The 16896-nt window shown below is 46.1% G+C and overlaps 1 long non-coding RNA gene across 1 annotated transcript in view; it reads right to left on the reverse strand.

Moving 5' to 3' along the window:
• Positions 1-1707, reverse strand: part of LOC122174925 — a 58430-nt gene extending 56723 nt beyond the window's left edge. Inside the window, exon 1 of the long non-coding RNA XR_006177268.1 lies at positions 1673-1707. This is a non-coding gene — a long non-coding RNA (uncharacterized LOC122174925). The remainder of the gene's footprint in view (positions 1-1672) is intronic.
• Positions 1708-16896: the final 15189 nt, after the last annotated feature.

Consider the following 16896-nt stretch of genomic DNA (forward strand, 5'->3'; position numbering starts at 1 on the left):
CCCAAAAAAAAAGGGCAACCCAGTCCACACAATCACAAACAAAGCATTCAGACCTGTGGGAGGGGAGGAGATCACACAGAACATGGGATGACACTGGGTAAAAGCAAGCACTGCCAGTGTGCATAAAACCCACTAATCGTCTTCTCAAAAGAACTTCCTGGGCAAGAACAACCAGCCAGGAAGCCTTCCATCAAGCCTAGCATTAATCTCCTCACTATCTCTTTCTTATCTCCTTTCAAGCTTTATTTCATTCGAGTACTGAAACCTGTTGTGGTTTACTTTCATAAAAGTAGAGTCGGGTACTCAGTGTTTTCAGGCAGCAGGGATGTTTTACTATCTCTTGCTGCATCGACAGCAGGGCTGAAAAGGTGCTATTGTGGTTTGACAGCTAAGGTGATACATGATTCTACTGAGAGGTATCCAAATATCTAAGTGCTCTATAAGGATTAAATAATTAATTATCAGAGCCTCTAGCATAAAGATAGCCAGGGATTATCCCCATTCTCCACACAAGAGCATTTTTGTAACAAAGCAAGGTAATAAGAGCTACTGAACCTAAACACAACCACTGAGAAAGCCAAAGATTTGCATATTCCAAGCAGCATTCCTACCTCCCAGTGCAGTTAACGTCCTAATGAACTGGTAGAGACTGGGTCTCAGGATTCTGAGAACATACAAGAGGAGTGAGCTGTCATTTCAGTACACTCAGCTGTGCAGCATTCAGAGGGCCTAGAGAGGGGCAGAGGAAAAACAAGGTGGGCATGGGAAGCCCATGCTGCTGTCCATTTTCTTCTTTGTCCCTGGGACAATTAATCATCACTAAGGACTCCTACACTTTAAGTTACACATGGAACAGTTTCCAGCAAGTAGAAGTAAGGCAGTGGTTACAGATACACAGTGGCACACACAGAATCATCATCACTAATCTTCATAAACTTAACAAAGGCCACAGAACCCCAGTATGACACCACAGTAGCTTCTCCTGTTATGTCATCTTTTTGTTATGCTACATCTATGCTTAGATTATATCTCTGGGACAAGAACTACATCCTTCATACGTTTCTCTGAAGTGCTTTTGAGATTAGAGACACCGAGTTGAAATAACTCAAGCCTCTCCAAGAGGAGTATGCTACATTTCGGCACTTAATGATGGGTCCTTGCCAGTAAGAAGCTTTAAAAGCAGTGAACTAGAAAGGAAAACAATTCATCACCTTTAAATGGCAACATTTCAGTGCGTTTCATATCCTGCGCTGTTCCCTTAGGAGGAGCCACTCATTATAAAGGTATCAGCACAACAACAGATCAAACTAAGCAGGCTGACATGGTGGAGAGCTCAGCAACAAGACAACACCTGCACTGCTTCATTTTAAAAAAAACCCAGGCAGAGACTGTGCTGGCTGAAGCATGCTGGGCACTGCTGGACTGCCCTGACCACCGCTCAGGAGCAGACCCAGATTCTGTCACATACCTCACTCCTTTGCAGAGGATCCCAACAGAGATATCTCCTGGCTCTGGGAGACTGATGCACAGCCCACCCTAGCTGCTGCATCCCCACAAAAGCCCTCAGTCACATATCCTGCAGAGTTATCAAAGACCCTAATTTAAACACCTTACACCTAATGCTCATTTACTTACAGACTGGAAAAAGAAGTAAGAAAACAAACATTCGTACCTGTAAGCAGAGAACAATCCCCCCACACAGCACCACCAACAGAACAGAGCTTGCTTTTCCCATTGGCCTTTTTTATAGGCAGTCTAAGAAAACAAGATGCAGCTGCCCTGATGATGTCTCCACATCACCTGGGAGAGCCCCACATCTGCTACCTGCCCAGCCCAACAGTCACTCACCCTGATTTGGTACAGCTGGCTAAGATAGGGCTCTCGGGGTGATCAGTAAGCCCTTTGGATTTGTGTTTGGGTTCTCACAAGGGAAGAACACTTCTTTCTAGGGAGAGCAGAGCACAGGATATCAGTCAGATATCAGAGGACATGAACCCCTGCCACCATTGCTGCCGTGCCATGATGGTACCCTATCCAGCTGCAGTCAGGGGACACCGCAGATCAGCTCTCCAGGGCACTTAGGCAATTTCTGCCAAGTGAAAGCCATTCATTTCTTCTTCACATAGCATTTAAAGGCAGTATTCATCTTGTCATATCTTGCAGCAGTTTCTTGGTGGCAGGTTGCCGAGGATGATGCTGGGATGTTTATTTCACCCTTTTGTTAAAGCGGATGACAGGTTTTTGGATGAGCCTGTTGTGGTTTGTAGGAACAGAAAGGAAAAAAACAAGTTGGTCCAAAGTAGAGGGAAAGATACACAGGCTGAGAACATTTCTGAGGCACCTGGACTCACACCAGGAAGGATTTGCTCCTTTGTGTGAGCACAGCTCCCGTCATCATTTGCTTTGACACCGTTGCCTCCCACTTTGACAGCATTGGCTTGTACACCAAATTGATCTGCAGCCCCTGTGCGCACAGCTGCCTGGAAATCTGTCTTCATATTATGATGCAAACTGCCAGAACTAAGCTTTTTTTCCATTTGTTTGTTTTCTTTTAATATGATAGCATTGCTCAATGGAAGTTGCGGGGGTTTGGGTTAACCTGGGTGTCTTCTGTTGAAAGAAGAAAGAGGTATCCAGTGGCACTGATGAAATCTGCGCTGGAGTAAACTCAAAGCATTGACAGAGTAGGGCTGATGTGTCCTGGCACTGTGTGGATCTGAGAACACAGAGCTTATTTACAGTGCGGTGCCCTCCTCGTATGCTCTGGGTGAGAGTTTATGCCATCTGCACGTCCTTGTTGCACTGGTCCCAAAATGGATGGTCTCCCCTCTTCTTCCTCCTACTCTTCCCCACAGCATGGAGGCCGTGTCAGCCTACCACATTCAGTGCTTGTCATTCCCCTTCCTGCCACCTCCCTAGTGTCAGAACAAGGGCTCACAAAGCTGTGGGCTGGGTTGCCTGCACTTGTGGGCCCTCTAAGACTGAGCCCTGCCGCACAAAGTCATGCATTTCCATCTGGATCAGTGAGCTGCTCCAACATGCAGAGGTGCTCACACAGTGCAAGGAGGCACGTGAACTGGGAAGAAGGGAAGAGTACCCTCCAAAGCTGAGTGGGGTTTTAGATGAGTTTGACTGGAGCCTCATCAAGGTAGAGGATGCTCTGCCCCCACTGCAGCAGTGCAGCACTGGATCTGGGCAGTGCTCAGCCTTGCAAAGACTTCTAAAGTGTGCTTAGTTTCCAGTCAAACCCATTCTGCCACAATTGCAAGAATTGTAAAAATACTGTCTTGATCCAGCTAAAGTGATTCTCTGTGCTTTTACTCTGCAGTCGGATTTCCAAAGGCAGCAGGTCCTGGAGGTATTAGGGAAAGCTGGAATGGAGGAAATGGAAGTGTGGAAAAGAAGTGAGGCTTCAGTAGTAAAGAGGCAGAAGATGAGTGAAGATCAGATGGAAATGGGGACTAGGAAAGGAGCTGGAGCTGCAAAGTGGTGGAGGAACCCATAGGGGATATTGTGGAGGAACTGGGGTTGTTTCAGTGTGGTTGTAGAGGAGAGAGGACACAAATCTGTAGCAAACCGAGCTTTTAAAATTCTGTAACTCATGGAACCAACTGCTTTTGAAATCTCGGCTTGCCATATTCTAAACTGTGTCAATGCACTGGATGAATCCAGCTTCTTCCCACCATCGTGAAAATGAGATTTATCATGTAAACTCAGCTCTCCACTTAAAAGAACAGTCCCTGCTTCTGATTAAGAGGTCAAACCACAGATCCAAAATACCTGAAATCTGAGGAAATTTAAATCTGCAACTGGGGTCTCCCATAAACAACGCAGACATCTGCATTTCAGAGAGCCAGTTGCAGACACAGTACAAAGATGATTTCCCAAGGCAGCAAGTGGCCTGGCTGGCAGCAGGATGTGCATACAGTCCCTCTCACATGTTCCATGTCCAACCCATGGCGCATGCCCTGGACTCTGTGCCCCTGAGCAACTCGTCTACTACACTCTGTTTCCCATCACTGAGCTGCCAGGCCAAATGTCTGACAACAGCAGAAGCGGGCTGTGCATGGGACGAGGCTGCAGGGCAAGGTGGGGAGGGCAGCCTGCTGCTGGAAAACCTGCCAAAGGGGCTGCTCAAGATCTGCCTCAACTCACTGGCATCACAGGGCTGCCATCCCTGGTGCTCTGAGTGTTGATCTCCTGCTGATCCCAGTGAAGTCAAGAAAAAAAATTGAGCTTTTTTTTAGCTCCCAGGGAACAGAACAGCTCTGTGTGATTTTGCAATACCCCATCAGTGGGAAAAGACATCGGCATGGCTGCAAACAACCACAAAGGGACTATTTCCTGGTTTCTGCAGTGCAAGGAGGGTGTGAGCAGGTGTGAATGGCTGCATGGTTTGGAGTACATTGCATACCCTGCAGTGAAGAGCTGTGCAGCATGCAGGGCTGGTGAGACCTGCACCTCAACCTCTTCATCCCAGCACTGGCTTCTTCACTCCATGAAGTGGTGCTAGCTCTTAACCTCAAGACCACATGGAGACTAGAGGGATAATTTCCCAGGCACAACGCAGGGAGGATGGGTTATCTGGGCTGTCCCAAATGGTGTTCTATGGGCACTGGGTGTGTGCTGTGCTTGAGTCCTCAGTGGGGTCTGTGGTCAGGGCGTAACCAGTATGACCTCAGGCTGTGGACAGCTTTGTCTGGGGAAAATGTTTTGTGGGATGAGCCCATAGTGATTCCTAGGGATTCCTGTCCTGCCTGCAAAAGGCTGCTGGCTGCCATCAGTCTCACGCTCTGCCTTCACTGTAGTGCCGTTGGGCAGATCACAGCAAATTTACTGCACTTTTCAAACACTATTTCCTCAAGTGCAGTGAGCTGTCTGCAGAGAGAGACCGACAGCTTCTCTGCTTTTTCTTCTCTGCACCAATCAATTTGCAGAGTGAGAAAGATGAGATCTTAAATACGGACGATTAACGCCCTTGCTAATTATGTACACTAAGCGCCTCAATTAGAGAAGTGCCTGGGGGGGCCTCTGTGAGCTTCACTTGAGTTCCATGGGATACTGATCCTGCCACAAACACACAAGCATGCTCATCCCCAGGGTCTGGTCCCACCCTGCAGTTCTGCACACTATTTTCCCTTTTCCCCTGCATAAAATGGCAAAACTGAGATGCACATGCTTGACATGAAGGTGACAGACATAAAGAGGAGATTCTCTGAGTGTGAGCAGGGAGAAACTCTGCAAATCATCCCATTCTTTGTGAGCAGAGGTTAAGCTGAGGTGACATGATAGCCCAGATATCGCCAGCAGAGGATCTACAGTTAAAATGAATGGAATTACAACAAATTTGGAAATATCAGCTGAGGGAAAAGAGCTACAAAGGAATAAGGCTTTAGTGCAGGAGGATATTGGAAAGATGTTTGAACACAAGGAGGAAACAAAATATTAATGAATCAGCACCAACCAGCAACAAAGAAATCCATTATTTATAGGGAAGATAAATAATTATATATGCAAGGTCAAAGAAGACACTTTCTTTGTTTCTTAAGAGACAGGAGAGTAGAGAGTAATTGACTGTCTAGACATGGTCCCGGCTCAAAGGCTGAAATAGTATGATTCAGCTGAGCAGGAACAGCTTGGTCATGCTGGCTAAAGGGCTGCTCATGGTGGGAGCTCAAAGTGTATGTGAAGGAGGTGGGTTTCAGTGGTAGTATGTACCAAACTGCAGACAGCCTGGAAACTTGAGGTCTGAAACACTTCTGGAAGCACCAGGCAGGCTCCCACACCAAAGACTGGGCTTAGTTTCAGAAAACTTTGGGCAAGCTACGCTTTCTGTCTGCATTCGCTTTGATTTTCTAATAAGTTCTGCTTTATCAGGTGCATTCCTGTGCTTGACACAGCATGCTGCAGTCTGACCAGCAGCAAGGCTAGACGTGAGCACCCCAGGAAAGCACTGGCAGCCAGCCTCACTGGGTCTTTCCAGGCAGAGATTTGCTCCTCACCAACCCAGAGCCGCAGCAGAGACAAGGCATGTGGCTATGGGAGCTGGGGAAGTGACACAGCCCCATGGTCAATGCACTGCTTGCATGAGGAGGATGGATGCTCTGACTCACCTGACAGAGCCTGGCAGAAGATGAAGCTGCCCTGAGTTGGGGAGTCTGGGGCTTTGTTGACACAAGTACACTTCATAATCATTCAGAAGCACACAAAGAGGCTCAAGAGCAGAACGCAGTCCCTTAGAGAGCAGAAGAGATGCCTTTCTTCTGACAAGCTGATTTGTTAATGTCACTTAAAACCAGCTGATTACCAATACCTTTAGCAGAACAGCTGCTGTTGCTGGAGATGCTGAAGTGGCCATTCCCCTCTCCACCGTGCAGAAGGACAAGGCCCATCTCTGAGGCCTCGAGTCAAGATCACGCTCTGCTCCAGCACTGGGAACATCTCTTCCTTCCCCTTTGCGCACTCTCCCACAGGCACGTTGAGCAAACAACAAAAACCCCTTGCTCCGGCCATTCCTCTCTGTGCTAAGATTCTTTAAAAAGAAACACACACAAAGAAAGGGAACCCAAGTCCTCACATTACTTCAGGAAGCTTTGACGGGTGTTTTCAGTTGGGCATACGTGATTTGGTGGAACTGGGGGGCATTACCCCACTGAGGAAAACATTTCCTTTAAAGCCAGAGGCCCCCTGGTCATTACAGTTCCCACCGTTATGAAACGCTGTGGCTGAGGAGAGGAGAAGAGAGAAAAAAATGATTGCCAAGAATGAAAATCAAGTAGGTATTGGCAGTTTGGGTAAAAGTCTGTTATCAGTGATGGTGTGCCAGCACGTCAGCCTCATACGGACTGCATGGATTTTATTCACTCACAATGACCTGAGATAATGAAGGTGATTTGCCTGACATTTAGAAGTGGGTCAAATACTCATAGCTAACTTCTGTGAGACACACCAGGAGAAGGGAGCTGCCTCTGAGATAGAGCCTTTGTGGCATCACTTACTGGTGGGAGTTATTGGAAAGTCATACAGCATTTCCTGACCTTACAGCCTCCAAACCCTCTGACACTGCTCAGCATCCTGCTGCATGCACAGAAAGCTTGTGATGGCATCTGCCTCTTTGTGCATGGCCCTGGAACTCAGGTTAGCTCTCAGGTTAGTCATAGAAAAGGCAAAGGAAGGCACAGAAATCAGATGATCCACATTACATACGGAGAGAAAATGAGTCTGGGGATGCCATGAACACTTAGATATCATGGCGAGCAGTTTGTAGCCAGGCTGATGGATGTGGTTAAAGGACTCAGCACAGAATTAATGCTGTGCTGGAAATGGATGGAGAAATCAGGACTGCGGATCTCCTGCTGTGAGCCCTGCTGCAAAGCAGCCTGCGAGATGCTGTTATGACAAGCGCAGTCTATTGGCCATCACTATCAACCTTTCACACAGCTCATTAGAGAAAGGTCATGGGTTATTTTTACTTTAATTCCCAAGGACATACTTGGTTTGCTTCACACACTTCCACACAGCATCGCAATCTACACACCCAGATCCCCCCGCTCTTATAAACACATCCAAACACAGTCTCTATTTGTTCCTGCTCTTTTCTTGTAAAGCAGAACACTAAGCCATAAAATGCCTTTTCAAACTCCAGCTGTGACACTTTATGGAAGCATTTGAAAACTATTACTTTCAGTGAACGCACTGGGGTCTCTGGCACATGGGCTTTGTTTTGAATATTGATTTAGGATGGGACTCTCAGCACTCTGCGCATCACAGTGGTGCTCTGTTCCAGGAGCAGCAGCAGTGCTTGCAGAGGACAGCTGAGCAGCGAGGAGAGGCTCAGGCTGTAGCTGGAAGCCCACCAGCCCAGGGTGCCAAATCAGGAGACTTCATCCCCTAACAGCCCCTGAGATAGCTGCCCATGCCAACTCAATGGCAGTGTTCTTGGTAAAGACTTTGGTCTTCCTCTGCCATCCTTGTTCTTTATACCTCCTGTTCATTGCAAGGGCCATCACTGAAATAGTTCCAACCTGGAGAAGGCCACCTGCTTGTAGTAACATGGTATTTTCCCTGTGATAGTTAATACTAGATCCTGCTTTCAGCATACTATCTAACATCTGCTCCAGCAGTTTATCCTTTACAGAGGAGATAAATGGACAGTGGCAGTCAGTGACTAATGAGGTCACCAGAGGACCTGGTGAGGACATTCTGTATCCTCTGCATAAGCTGTTGGGACCTTGCACAGAAGTTTGCCTTTCTGAAGTCCACCCACCTCAGGACTGAAAATATTTATTTATGAATTCTTACATTCTTAATTTAAGAAACGTGTATGTCTCATCGCATATCGTTCCCACAATATAATGAATTGCCCTTTCGTGATTAAAAAAGCCTTGTGAAAGCAGCACCCCCAGCAGCTGTGCTAGCATTACGGTAAGTGACAGCACTTTGGACTATGCATGTTTGTCCAAAAGATAATGGCACTTTTAATCTGGTGACACTCAATCCCAGCACTGACTTCTTTCCCAGGCAGTCTTCTTTCCTGTTTAATGTTTGTCTACGTCTTCATTCTGTGGGTGATTGCTTATTAACACGATACTAATTTATTGATTTCATTACATTTTCCATTTTTGTATTTCCTTCTTCAAAACAAAGCAAATATACTGGCTAAGAAGTTTCTGTTTGTACATTCTCTTAATGTGCTCTGAGAAAGGACCTCAGAAGGCTATATGCAGGATTGCCTGTGCCACAAATCATATTCTTCTCACATTTCCCAATCTCCACAGATTAATGGGATAGTAATAAACACTAAATACCACTTGTCACCTGTGAACTCAGAATTTTGCCCCAGACGTGGGCAAGCTGATCTAGTGCCTGATTTAGTGGTTGGTAAAACTGCTTGTGGCAGGAAGGTTGGAACAGATGATCTCTGAGGTCCCTTCCAACCCAAGGTATTCTGTGATTCTTTGATAAGTTATCCAGAAACAGAAATAGTTACCAGTGAAGAACACACTGTTCTTCCACGTATCTCAAAGACTTTTCCAAAGTGAAATAGACGTCTAATTTCACAGATGGGAAGAGCAGAAAGATTAAGCAGGGATGATATATCACACATCACATGCAGTGTAATGCACACCCTGGTGCCCCACAGACTGATGGAGCTTCTGCACTGGTTTTACATCACAAGATTTCAGTAGCAGTCATCTTTATATTCAAGAAGGTCTCAGAGATTTCACAGTGTATCAGGGACTTCAAACAAGGACAGGACAAATGAACCCACTAATATTTGTTTCCCTCTTCTGTCGCCAAAAGATAGCTACAAGCATGCGATCTGCTACACTCATCTCTAAGATGAAGCAGGAAAGATTTTTTTTTTTTTTTTTGTATGAAATAGTGTAGATCACTCTGACATTCCAGGAGCAAAGGAACATGGACTGTGTATGCTCCTTTGAAGTGCAATCAGCTGCAGCACACAGCTTCCTGCTGCTCGTGGGTGTCCAAAATCCCTAAGATGACACTAATTCAGAAACTAGCTAGACAGAGAGGACTGGCCACATCTCCGGACAGCATGAATCAGTGTAGCCACATGGACTTCCACAAGTTACACAGCGTTGCCTCAGCTGATACTCCATGTGAGGAGGGAGGGAAGGAGGCAGAGGGCATGCTGCACTGTGGTGTGGGACCCTGATGATGGTGATCCAGGGCAGCCCCCAGGAGCAGAGAAGCAGAGCAGTAAAACCAACAGTGAAGGAAAGTGGGCAGTGCTGGGAAGCAGACATCAAAGCCTTCCTCAATCTGCAGGGGAAGCCCTCCAGCAGAGACACAAACCAATTTAACCCTACAGAAATTAGCCAGGTGCCTCATCACTGCAAGTCTATTAAAGAAGACCCTCGTGCACAAAGCATTTCTTTGCTCTTTCCTTTGCTACTTATTAGATTAAGCATGTTGTGGTACTTTTTATGATAAGAAACCTTGGAGAAGCGTACCTGGGACAGAAGGAAGCCCTCATTTATGTCACGTTGACTTCAGAATGCTGCAGAGCTGGGGAGGCACAGATCACGTAGCCTTCAGCTTCCTTTTCTCCACATCCTAATGCTGATATCCCTAGCCCTCTGATTGCATCTTCCCCTTCACCCTCTCCTGTGCCACTTTTAAATGTGAGAGTGAAACTTCCCCATCACAGTGAACCTTCAGGCTTCAGACACCATGCAGTTGGTGCCTGCTCCATTTTTGGTAGGAAGGATCTATGAATTCTCCCCAGAACAGCTTGCATCAGGGATTTTGTGAGACAAGCAAGGTCATTCTGTTTTCCAAAGCCAGTTGGTTGCCTAAGGTTTGGCCATTACTTCAGAATCGTGATGCTTTGCAAGATTTGAGGCAGAAGGCCTGCCAGCTGACCCCACAGCCAAACAGGGGCTGCAGGAGGGATGGAGGTCAGGCATTTGTAACTTGCCTGCTTCTGTAACTCGTGAATGGAAATCTGCCTGTGGAGATATATGTCACAAGCAAGGCACAACAGCTGACAGTTTTCACCAACTGCTCAGACGTTTAAGGCTTTGTTAATCTATCATCTCCATCCCCTGATGAGACGTGAGGATCTCTCTTTTCCTCCTGCTTTCTATTCTGCTCCTTCCCCAGGAGCTTCCTCAAGGCCCCGTGTCTCAGATTTACTTCATCTATTTTTCGAAGAAGAACAAGGGACAGGTGGTGCCTGCAGAAGCTGAAAGAGAAAATGGACATATCTAGCACATGCCACAAAAATAAACACGAAATCTCCAGAGCCACCTGCTCCTCTGGAACCTCGAGCAACTTGCCACTTTCTTCTTCTTGATACACTTATTTTTGCTAGCTCAAAGAATAAAGCATTGGATGTTAAACAGCAGCTGCCCCAGGAAATAATTCACTCATTCCATTGCTGCAGACTTTAAGGAAAAAAAGCAGTGAAGGGGGAAAAAAAGCCAATTCCTCTGCAAAATATCCAGTTTCCCAGCAGCTTCAACAAACGAAAATAATGTTCTGGTTTGGTGTCCCTCCAATTCTCGTGGTTTTGTTGAGGATTTTGGAGAATGCATTTACTCCTTTGCTAACTGCAAGAACAGATTTATCCTGCAGCCATGTGCTGAATGATTATACAGGCCTAGAGGGAGTCTGAAAGCATAAACATTTACTTCATAAAAGAGATTCTGCAGACAGGAGGCCAAAGACGGTTGACTCTGGGTAATCATTTGTGCTCTGTTTAAAAAAAAAAAAAGTAAAAACAACCTTATTTGCCAGAAGCCAGAAGGGAGAGATGCACACACTTCAGGAACTGGCCCTTGCCACAGTGGACAGTGAAGAAATCCAAAGGGGCCAAGAGAGAAGGCGGTCTGTGGGCTGAGCTCTAAATACAGCACTGACAGCACAGCCATCTTTAGTGCAGATGTGAAGCCCTGAGTTCCTCGTCTCACTGTGAGGGGTTTTGCCTTGGCTCGGGCTGGGGAAATAATAAACAAGTAACTCCACAGCCAGGGAAAACCCTGGAGCCTTGTGTCTCCCATCCAGATGTGTAGCGAGATACAGGCTCCTTTGGCCTTTCCCACAGTAGAAATATCAATGTGGGCTTGTCTCCTCCTTACCTGGCTGTTTATTTTCACAAAACTTGTAAGAACATAAAGTTGCTGAGATCTCCACCCTGCTTAACAAATTTGATTGAAATCTGCCAACAGCTGAAAGAAGTTTGTCAGGGACTTTCTTCAACACACATGCAAAACAAGACCCCACAAGTCTTGTTCGCTTTGGAAGCCAGGATAGCAGTGCAGTGGAAGAGGAGCACTGTACGGAGGGACACTGCAGCATTGGAAGTCTGAAAGTGATTCACTTGCCACCCTGCATTACCTGTGCTGCATCCTCCCAGACAGGAACAGGGGCTTGAGAGAGCCTGAGCTGTACATGGGCAGCATGCCATTGGGATCCACGGACCACTCAGCTCCTCAACCAATGACACCGCAGCATCTCTGAGCAGAACTTTGTGCTTGTGTGCAGCAGGAAAGCCCTGGGAGAACTTCTGTTGCTTTTTATGTTTTTCATTTTTTATGAAGTGCAGTGAAGCAGTGATGGGATCATGCTTGGTCTGAGCAATCATTAAATATCTGTCTTTCCCCATCTGCTATTTTTGCTGTTCATCCATTCATATAGCAGCTTCTGGTGCTGAGGAGCTTGCTGAGGAGCTTCTGGTCTTAGGAGATTTCCTACCTAGAACCTGCTTCCTCTCCTACACCATCGACTCCCCAGCCTGCTTTTCCTTTGATACACTGAAAGCACTTTGTGGATAGTTTTGCATCTTTGCACGAACACATTCGTATTTGAAGAGGAGAGCCACCAAGTGCAATGGCAGCAGATTTGGTTTGCAATTTTGATGGGGAGATTTTTTATAAGAGAGAGAGACTTTTCAGCTCTCAGGCAATGAAAAATCATGGCTGATCACAAATACTACCCTTTCTCAACAAATTCCAGAGTCTGTTAAAGGACAGTCATAACCCAAGCACAGTAGAAGCAGCTGAAGGTTCATCAACTCATCAGCAGTATCAGAAGTATACAAATCCAAGCTGTTGAATTACTGCTCTTAAAAGGCACCTTTCCCCCTGTTGCCCTTCCAAATTCCCAGAGTTTTCTGTCCAGATAACTAAAAAAGAGCGCAAATTTCAGGCTTAATTGTAGACAGCTTAGTGGCTCATGCACAGAGGAAGCAGATGGGAAGCTAATCTTCCTATGAGTCTTCTGTTATCAGTGAAGATAGACCAGTACTTCTTGAGGGCATTTCAAATGAGCAGCTTCACAGAGGTGCTCTGAACCATTCCCCACAGGAGCCTCTTACTCTCTGCCAGGTAGCCTGAGGCTCGCCTTTGTGGAAACCTCTTTAGATCAAGTTTCTTTGGGCTGACACTGAGGTTTGCTGTCAGGCCAAGAAAACCTTCCTTCATCTGCTTCTACTCAAGCAGCCCAAGCCTGCCCCAAAGGCAATAAATAGCATCCTCTGTTGTAAAGGCCTAAAATCTGGATCAGCACCAAACACTGAATTTTATAAAGAAAGATCGTCCTACTTGATGGAGCAGGCCTACAGCCCAGGGGAACTTTGAAATCTCCATCCTTGGAGATATTCAGAATGTGCCTGTGCAAGGCTCTGAATATTCTAGTCTCTCTGTGAAGCTAGCCTTGCTCTGAGCAGGGCTTTCAACAAGCAACCTCCAGAGCTTCAACGTGTCCCATGCTATAGATTTAAGCAGGAAACTTTACAGAAACACAGTACTATATTGTATACATTTCTTCTTGCAGAGAGAGCATTAGAAAAAAAAGTACAGGACAAATAGAGGTGGCACACAGCTCACCTAAGGAAGGCATAAATTAGGTACTGCAGAGATGTGTGCAACCCAAAACCTATCCAAAGCAGAGCCAGTAACCAAACATTCCACTGCCAGCAGCACTTCCTGCAGCCACCATGACTGCTGCTTAAATGAAGGCTGCTATCTCAGATAACCACCACCTCACAAGATGTTATATGGCCAGCAGTGAGTCTGAGGACTTAAAATAGGCAAGGATACTCAAGATCTGAAAAGCAAATGGTCCTCATGGGGCTGTCACTCTCCAACTGTTAACTCTTAAAGTTATTGATTTCAGAATTCCTAGGTTTACAAGCTCCAGGCTTCATGGTTATTTTCAGTCATCGCCAAAATAAAAATCAGTTTCCACATGCATGCATTTTCCTCGGACTCACCCCCTACTAGCCTCATCAACATTTTCTATCAGGAAACCCATAATTTATACTCTCCTGGCAAGGACATGATATTTCATCAATGTTGCCAGCAATACCAATTTCCCTTCCTTACAGTTCTATTCTGAACTGTTTTCCTTTCTCTTGCCCCATATTTCTCAGTAAACCAATCAAGCACAAATTCTAAGTCTTCCAGTTTCCCTCTTTTCCCTCCCACAAGTCACTGATGTCTAACCACAGACATCTGTGCTTCTTTTCAATAACTGTGGATGTAGTTGCCCTATAAAGCATACACATGACAGCACAGGGAAATTCCACACACGTTTTCTCCATCTGAAGATATACTGGTTCATATGTTACATTTATATTGGGTCTGGATCGTGTCCTACCATCATTCTGCAAGGAGAAATCCCAAGGCAGTCAACAGCGGCTTTGCAAGCAGATAAATGACAGAACTTGGCCTTACAAGCGGAATATCGTATGATATATTTCCTTTTCTGTTTGCCAAATTGATGTTAAGAAGGGGTTATGCACTAAGACAGTCATCATAAGTTTCAGAAATAATCAGCAGCCATTTTTACTGAAACCTCAAAAAGCACAGCAATTAATCAGAAATATCACTGCTTTTTCTGTGAAGTTACAGTGGCTTCCATTTTACTGGCATTGCATCACATAGCAATTTTTTCCAGCATGGGAGCTTTGAGGTCACTGGTAATTTATGGACAAAACCCTTTTTACTCTTTTCTTTTCATATTCTTTTATCTGGGTTTTCTGAAAATACACAAACAAGCAATGCTCAGACATGACATAACTGAGCGGCAGATCCAAGCCCCTGCTAGGTTCCAGTGTCCTCTGTAGTCCCAACCAGATGTGCTGCATTACGGACTGAGTCATCCCCTTGGAGGGCGGCTGGGAAGGATGTAAGTGCATTGAACGATCTGTTCCACAGGGGCAGACATGCTGAACTGAAACACAGATAAGATTGACGTTTTAATGTGAGCGCGCTCTGCGGAGGAACAAAGTCAAAGCAGCAGTCCAGGCTCTCCAACGGCAACTGCACTGAAGGGGAATATTAATGCAGTTACCACATCTGCATCTCATTTTCCTTCAGTGTTTCCTGGTCGTACTGAGATCACCCACTGGAGAGTGACATAACAGCATGAGCCGATGGGAAAGCATCTTGAGATGCAGGACAAGGAAAATATATGCAGAATACTCAAATAAAGCAGGGAGAGAGGGAAGTGAGGTGACCAGCTCCCGCATTTTCCATTTACAAAGAATGACAGAAGACGTATTTAAGACACCTCCCCACTTCCCATAGAGGCTCTTGCACAAGCCTGGAACTGTGGTTGTGCCAGGCTTGATTTTTAGCCATGCTCTTCTATCATAGTCCTGCATTGCCTCTGAGAGCTGTCCGTGGCATACAGATTCACTCCTCCTGACAGGGCGCTAAAGTGCTAAAGCACATAATTTGCCTGTGTGGAGGTTGTCAGAACATACTCTGCAGTCATGTCTATGCAGACCCAAGTGAGTGACCATGCATGGTACTGCAACAGCACAGCAGCTCTCAGCTCCCTCAGACAGCTCTAGCAAGACATCCCCTAGACAAGCTCTGTGCCTTCAGGTAGGATTAAAATGCAAAGGGTTGAAGCCATTTTCTTCTAAATGACTGTTTAGTTCAGTGCTCCTTAGATTCATGATGATATGTGTATTACCCTGACTAGCTTGAAGGCATGCTTGTTATCAGGCCATAAGTCTGCGTGTGTCAAAAGTTCACAAGTGGTGACCTAATTACCTGTCTTCATCGGCAGGGGCTGTGGTATCTGGCAGGCAGCTCATGCAATACCTTAGCACTTAGGTCAAGGCACTAAGGCTTCTTGAATTGCATGTTTTAATTGTATCTGGTTTCGTAGAAAAGTCATGGACAAAAAATTAACTGCAGCAATGGAAGCAATCTGGGGAGTTTTAAAGATTTCTGCTGGATTTTGTCACATTCAGCAATGTGCTAGCTTGAGTTGCAATTGCTGGCTATGCTCCCGCTGGGTTTGACAGGGCAGGCCCTTATATTGCACCAAAATTGGCATGAGAATGGAAAAAAGTGATGAGCCATATTTTCCTCCCACTCACAGGTATATGGTAAGAAGTCTCTGAATCTGAAGGAATTACGACTTGTGGGCGCAGTGCGGGTGAGAGGGATGCAGGGCGCTCTGCCAGCAGTGGGCACAGCAGCAGCCTGCTGGAGATAGCAGTGCACGTCAGGAACCCTGAGCTCTGCTCCACCTCACTGTTTCCCCTGAACTGTGGGAAACCTCACATTCAGATCTAATCAGTGCACAAACATGCTGGCAGGGGGCCATGCACAGATAGAGCATTTGGGAAGCAGTGTCTTCAGGAAGCAGTGTCTTCCGTCTTCAGGAAGAGGCATGTAACACTGTCCTCCACTACCCATATCCTTCACTCAGCAGCTCTATCTTCCCCAAAAGGTGGACCACCAAGGACTTCTTCAGAAGCAGATACAGATGGTGGCTCCTTGCAGCCTGCCCATATTGTTGGCAAAAGACACCAACGCTGAGATGAGACCTCCTGAGAAAGCATGCAGTCAACCGGGGGGGGGGGGAGGGGAAACTAGTGATATGATAGGTAATGGCCTCAAGTTGCTCCAGGGGACATCCAGGTTGCATGTTAGGAAACATTCCTTCTCAGAAAGAGCAGTGAGGCAGTAGCACAGGTTGCCCCGGCAGAGGATGGCATCACCATCCCTGGAGGTGTTCCACATACATGTAGATGTGGCAGTGAGTGACATGGTTATTGACTATGGTGGGGATGGGTTGATGGTTTGACTAGGTGATCTTAGAGATCTTTTCCAATCTTAATGATTCTAGGAGTCTATTCTCTGTTTCTCACCCTGCAAGCACTACTCTTAGCCATGCTCATACCACAACTGCAGATCTGCCTCCTCGAGAAGCAGTGCACAGCCCATTACTCATTGAGGGTCAGGGTGCAGTTGCTGTGGGTGAGATAAGCCTCAGACTTTTTTTGGTTCTTATACATTTCTTAGTGGTTAAATAAGCTGGAACCTTTCCAGCATATTTTTACATGTTTTGATAGACCAGTATAGGGAGTGAAGAGGTGCAGCACAAATTATGAGCGATAGATCA

This window comes from Lagopus leucura, unplaced genomic scaffold (assembly GCF_019238085.1).
Source record: "Lagopus leucura isolate 7727_CA_CO unplaced genomic scaffold, USGS_WTPT01 Super-Scaffold_73, whole genome shotgun sequence".
Classification (NCBI taxonomy): domain Eukaryota; kingdom Metazoa; phylum Chordata; class Aves; order Galliformes; family Phasianidae; genus Lagopus; species Lagopus leucura.